The sequence below is a fragment of the Schistocerca cancellata genome, chromosome 1, assembly GCF_023864275.1.
Source record: "Schistocerca cancellata isolate TAMUIC-IGC-003103 chromosome 1, iqSchCanc2.1, whole genome shotgun sequence".
Lineage (NCBI taxonomy): Eukaryota > Metazoa > Arthropoda > Insecta > Orthoptera > Acrididae > Schistocerca > Schistocerca cancellata.
Window position 1 is genome coordinate 718458274 of NC_064626.1, and position 6092 is coordinate 718464365.

Below are 6092 nucleotides of genomic sequence, written 5' to 3' on the forward strand. Positions count from 1 at the left end.
CCGAAGGGTCTTTATTGATGCCCGTAATTTAACTTACGCTTTCCTGGGTTGCTAATTCGACATCTATTGGAAAGGACCTGCGAGAGTTAATAGGCAGCTACGAGAGCTCAACTCTGGAGACTACTGCTAGATGGCGGTCTCAATAGTTGTGCTTGTAAATGTACGGGAACGATTCTACAGAAACGTGCCTTTTTTTCACCGTGTGAAAAATAAAATGTGAAAATTTTGCCCAGCATCAACCTATACTAGGGCCATAGCAGCAAATAGGTTAGGAATTCAGCCAAACTGCATCCTATTATAGAAGTTACAATACGCCATAAGACACCGCAACTAGAAGGTAGTTTTGACAGTGCTGTGTAAGTATATATACATCAATCTGAGAGTCGCCTTTCGTACTCGCTTCGGCGGTACATATACTAAAATTGGAACGATACAGAGAAGATTAGCATGGCCCCTGCGCAAGGATGACACGCAAAATCGTGAAGCGTTCCACATTTTTTCTTGAACCCAGCGACAAACTTTTCCCTGTCAATAAGATCTACAAATCGAATTTACTCAAAACCAAATACATCTCTTGATTAACTGTACTCCGTAAACGTGCAAGCGACAAATTACAATCTGTACTTCGGTACGAGTTATGAGTGGCACTGTTACGTTATTAATTAATGCGCGAGGTGGTTCGGAAAAGAAAAGTAATCACACCCCATTCAGGCACTCGCGAATGCACCTAACGAGTTTGCACATCGCACCACTAACGGCAGAGTGCCTTGTAATTCCTCTGACACAGATATATCCGACCGAGCTAATATTCGGATTTGCTCTGGCTCCTATTTTCACGTATATTGCAAGACGAGTCAATGTCGCCATGATTTATCAGAAATGCGCGGCCCCAACAATTGTAGCAGTGTTGAATTTTTGGAGGGCTTTTCCAGTTGGTTATCAGTGCCTACATTTATCTATACTCTGCGTGCGAACCACTGTGAAATGCATGGCAGATGATACCTTCATCTGTACCAGTTATAAGGGCTTTTTCCATTCTTGTTCTTGAAACTTTGTTAGTAGACTTTCTCTGGATAATTCCCATCTAACTTCAAGAGTCTACCAGTTCAATTTTTTCACCTTCTCTATATACTCTCCTGCATATCAAAGAAACCTGTGACCATTCGTGCTGCCCTTCGCTGTATACATTCAAAATCCTGTGCTAGTTCTTTTTAGTACCGGTTTGGGTCCTACACACTTGAGTAGTATTCTAGGTTGGGTAGCAGAAGTGATTTGTAAGTTATACGAATAAACCTGAAATCTGCTATCTGCTTTACCCACAACTGTGTTTATCTAATCATTGCATTCTCTAGTCATTGGGCTCAGTTCGAAGGGAGACTCATCACTGAAGACAATTCCACTCCAGTCAACGGCCGAAGACGTCTGCGGAAATGCCGCGGTTAGCGGTGAGATACCAACTAGACTATTTCCCGCCATACGGCCCGACTACAAGGGTGATGTCCTGCGGTGCCATTTCATTACATAACTGGACCCCTTTGGTTGTCATTCAAGGCACCTTTTCACATGAGTACGTCGCTAATATTCTACGCCCTATTTAATTTCCTTTCGCGTCATGACAGCCTGTGCTTACATTTCATCAAGATAGTGCCCTCCCGCATACAGCGAGAGTTTCCACTGCTTGTCTTCGTGTTTGCCAAACCGTGTCACAGCCAGCAAAGTCGTGGGACCTCTCTCGAATTGAAGCCGTTTGGAACATAATTGTAGAACCCTCTAACCAGATGGGCATTTTGACTATATAATGCGCCAATTGGCCAGAATTTGGCACGATATCCCTCAGGGGAACATCAACAGCTCTGTCAATCATCGCAAGCAGTCACTGCTTGCCAGCGCGTTATTGACTCGCTCAGGCTGTGAAGCTCTTTCTCTTGAATGAATCATGCAATTTTTCTGAAATTGCATTCATTTGTTCGTCTGTGCATCTGCATCACACCTATCGATTTCCGTCCCAGTCGAATAATTTATTCGTGGGGCTTCGTTTTTTGCCTTAGTGTGTATTTTCCTATTCTTCTTTTTCTGTGTCTTTAGTTAATGATCTGCCTCCAATGATCACAGTCTCTTATGCAGATAACGTTTCAGGTTTGACTATTATTGTTTTAATTTTGTATCACGAGATATTTTATGGTATCTGTTCCATGTAACTCTATTAACTTTTTGTAATTTAATGATTGTTCTTTGTTTGCTTCGTGATTAGGCCAGAGGGTTGGATGGTTTCTCCTAGGTATTTAAATTCGGTTACTTCAGCTATTTTACCAAACTGTGTAAACATGGGTTATCCATATAGGTACGGATGAGAACCTGACATGTATTGAATTTTTTCGTAAGAAATTTTCCGTTCACTTTTAGCTGATTTTTCTGGAGTTTTTCAAGGGAGTTAATTGCCTCTTCTCTGTTATGTGAAAGTATCGCTAGATCGTCTGCGTAAACCAAACATTGTGAATTAATTTGTCTTCCACTTAGTCTGCCAATGGTTATTCCTTTTACTTCTTTGCCCCATGCCCTAATTAACTTTTCTAGTACAAGATTGAACAGTAAGAGGCATAATCCGTCTCCCTGCCGGATCCGTGTTTTTGTATCGAACGGCTGAGGCATTTCACTTTGGAATTTAACTTTGAGCTGGTAACGGTTAATGTTTGTTTAATCAACTGTCTTGTCTTTCCACCCACTGTGAACTCTTCTAGTGTATTGCACAATGTATATCTGTCTAATGAATGTATGATTTTTTGAAGTCCACAAAGCTGATCACCGTTCGTCTTACGTTAGGGATTTGTAAAACCGTCTTGAGGTTGAGGATTTAATCCACATACGATCTCATTTCCAAAAATCTACTTGATATTCGCAAATGAAATGGTCTGTTTCTGTTTCAAAGTACCTGAGATAATAGATGCATCGCAATCGCTTGCCTTTTCTGCGATGTCATGGGTACAGTGGTGTTTACACATTTCTCACTTTGCCGAATGCACCAAACAGAAGAGTTTGCCCGTTCCCCCCTGCCAGCATGACCACAAGGCCATTCCTCGTTTAGCACGCAAGTATGTAGATTCTGATGGTATGGCGTTCGATCTGCCTTGCACTTTCAACACATTACTCGGCTGTTTGCCACATGATGTGGAAGTGATGTGGGCTGTTACCTTGCAAGAATTACTTGTCTATGTGAGTGTCCATATGAACGATTGCAGAACTGCATCGTAGCCGGAAGAGGCTACACAAAGCGCTGAAATTACTGACCATCACAATTTGGTATTGGACCTGTGATTTTTATCATGTACAGTGCATAAATTTCATATGTAGATGATTTTTTTATGCATGTGAGACCATTGCATTAGAGATTTAGTTTTCCAAATGAATTTCATTAGCTGTAAATCAATTGGTAATTGTTTAGTTTATAGTGAACAGCAAAACAGTCTTCTCACATTGTCGCAGTTTTAATATAATGGCTGTAAGAAGACAAAGATAGGAGCAAGTATCTTGTACAACTAATAGCTATTTTCATAACTGTTAGGCTGCACGGTGACAAGAAACAGAACATTGCAAAATGAATATGGTGATTACAAACGGCTACAACTACTTAATACATGTTGGGACATCGATAAGAATATGGGAGCCGGTAAAAAAAAGCTAAACGGTTTTTTACATAGTTCAGATGTGCTCTGTATGATTCTCGTTCATCACACAGATAACATTTAAGCAAAAAATGGTTCAGATGGCTCTGAGAATTATGGGACTTAACATCTGAGATCATCAGTCCCCCAGAACTTAGAACTACGTAAACCTAACTAACCTAAGGACATCCCACACATCCATGCCCGAGGCAGGATTCGAACCTGCGACCGTAGCGGTCGCGCGGTTCCAGCCTGAAGCGCCTAGAACCGCTTCGTTTTTTTAATTTTTTTTATCGTTGTGTTTGGCGATTGCGGACGTCATATGACATCCGGTCAAGTTCGTTTTGTTGATCCTTGCACTCAGTTCTTTTATTACAGAGGCCAAGCAGCTCTCTGACCAAACACACTGAGCTACCGTGCCGGCGAAACTGTATTTTGAGCTTAGGCATTGTTTTTGTAAACGGAGGCATATACACATAGTCTTTCATATAACCTTATGAAAAACAAAAAATGGGTATCAGATCCGGAGATCTAGATGTCAAAGAGCAGAACACAGCATAGTCATGTCCAGCGCGACCCATCTAACGCTTCAGAAGCGGTTTAAAAATGTGCGAACCATCATACACTAGTGTGGGGTATTCCATCTTATTGAAAGAGCGTAATCCGTGCAATCCGCATCAGGCTGTGACATAGGGTTACCATAATTTCTTTCTCACAGACTGGAATATTTCTTTTAAACTGTGGACGTAATTTGGGAAGCAGAAACCGGGACACTTTTCTTAAGCTTCAGAAAAAGTGAACGATGCGTGTTGGGAGGTTGTGAACCGCTGCAGCGAGCCGTCCACGGTGGAAGCTTCTCACAGAAGCAGGTTCTCTACCCAGGTACGTCAAGTACCGGCTACCCTTAAGGCAGTGAGTCACACAATGTTTAAGGAGTAAGAAGTATCCGCTGTTGCGTCTGTGGCCGTATTAAAAGAAACAAAGAGGAGGAAGAGAACATTGCGGAGACATCACATTACTATCACAAGACTCTACAGGGTATAGCCGAATAAAAGATTTAAGGCAAAGGTACATTTGCACATTTATTGTTTTGCCGGTCAACTGCACTCGAAGTACTGGAATTCACGATGTACAAATTTAAAATTTTTTGGTGAGCTAGTAGGCCTCATTAAGTTTGTACCATAGCCTAGTAGTAGAGTCCACTGATTTCGGAGACATGTGACCTACATCTACATCTACATGATCACTCTGCAATTCACATTTAAGTGCTCGGCAGAGGGTTCATCGAACCACAATCATACTATCTCCCTACCATTCCACTCCCGAACAGCGCGCCGCAAAAACGAACACCTAAACCTTTCTGTTCGAGCTCTGATTTCTCTTATTTTATTTTGATGATCATTCCTACCTATGTAGGTTGGGCTCAACAAAATACTTTCGCATTCGGAAGAGAAAGTTGGTGACTGAAATATCGTAAATAGATCTCACCGCGACGAAAAACGTCTTTGCTTAGCCTAGTAGTAGAGTCCACTGATTTCAAAAACATGTGATCCACATCTACATGATTACTCTGCAATTCACATTTAAGTGCTCGGCAGAGGGTTCATCGAACCACAATCATACTATCTCCCTACCATTCCACTCCCGAACAGCGCGCGGGAAAAACGAACACCTAAACCTTTCTGTTCGAGCTCTGATTTCTCTTATTTTATTTTGATGATCATTCCTACCTATGTAGGTTGGGCTCAACAAAATATTTTCGCATTCGGAAGAGAAAGCTGGTGACTGAAGTTTCGTAAATAGATCTCGCCGCGACGAAAAACGTCTTTGCTTTAATGACTTCCATCCCAACCCGCGTATCATATCTGCTACACTCTCTCCCCTATTACGTGATAATACAAAACGAGCTGCCCTTTTTTGCACCCTTTCGATGTCCTCCGTCAGTCCCAGCTGGTAAGGATCCCACACCGCGCAGCAATATTCTAACAGAGGACGAACGAGTGTAGTGTAAGCTGTCTCTTTAGTGGACTTGTTGCATCTTCTAAGTGTCCTGCCAGTGAAACGCAACCTTTGGCTCGCCTTCCCCACAATATTATCTATGTGGTCTTTCCAACTGAAGTTGTTCGTAATTTTTACACCGAGGTACTTAGTTGAATTGACAGCCTTGAGAATTGTACTATTTATCGAGTAATCGAATTCCAACGGATTTCTTTTGGAACTCATGTGGATCACCTCACACTTTTCGTTATTTAGCGTCAACTGCCACCTGCTACACCATACAGCAATCTTTTCTAAGTCGCTTTGCAACTGTTACTGGTCTTCGGATGACCTTACTGGACGGTAAATTACAGCATCATCTGCGAACAACCTAAGAGAACTGCTCAGATTGTCACCCAGGTCATTTATATAGATCAGGAACAGAAGAGGTCCCAG

The 6092-nt window shown here is 41.9% G+C and overlaps 1 non-coding gene across 1 annotated transcript; it reads left to right on the forward strand.

Annotated features, from left to right (window-relative positions):
* The first annotated feature begins 392 nt into the window (after positions 1 to 392).
* LOC126096804 (U6 spliceosomal RNA) lies at positions 393 to 499 on the forward strand. Its single transcript, XR_007522066.1, has one exon. It is a non-coding gene; the product is annotated as a U6 spliceosomal RNA (small nuclear RNA).
* The last annotated feature ends 5593 nt before the right edge of the window (positions 500 to 6092 follow it).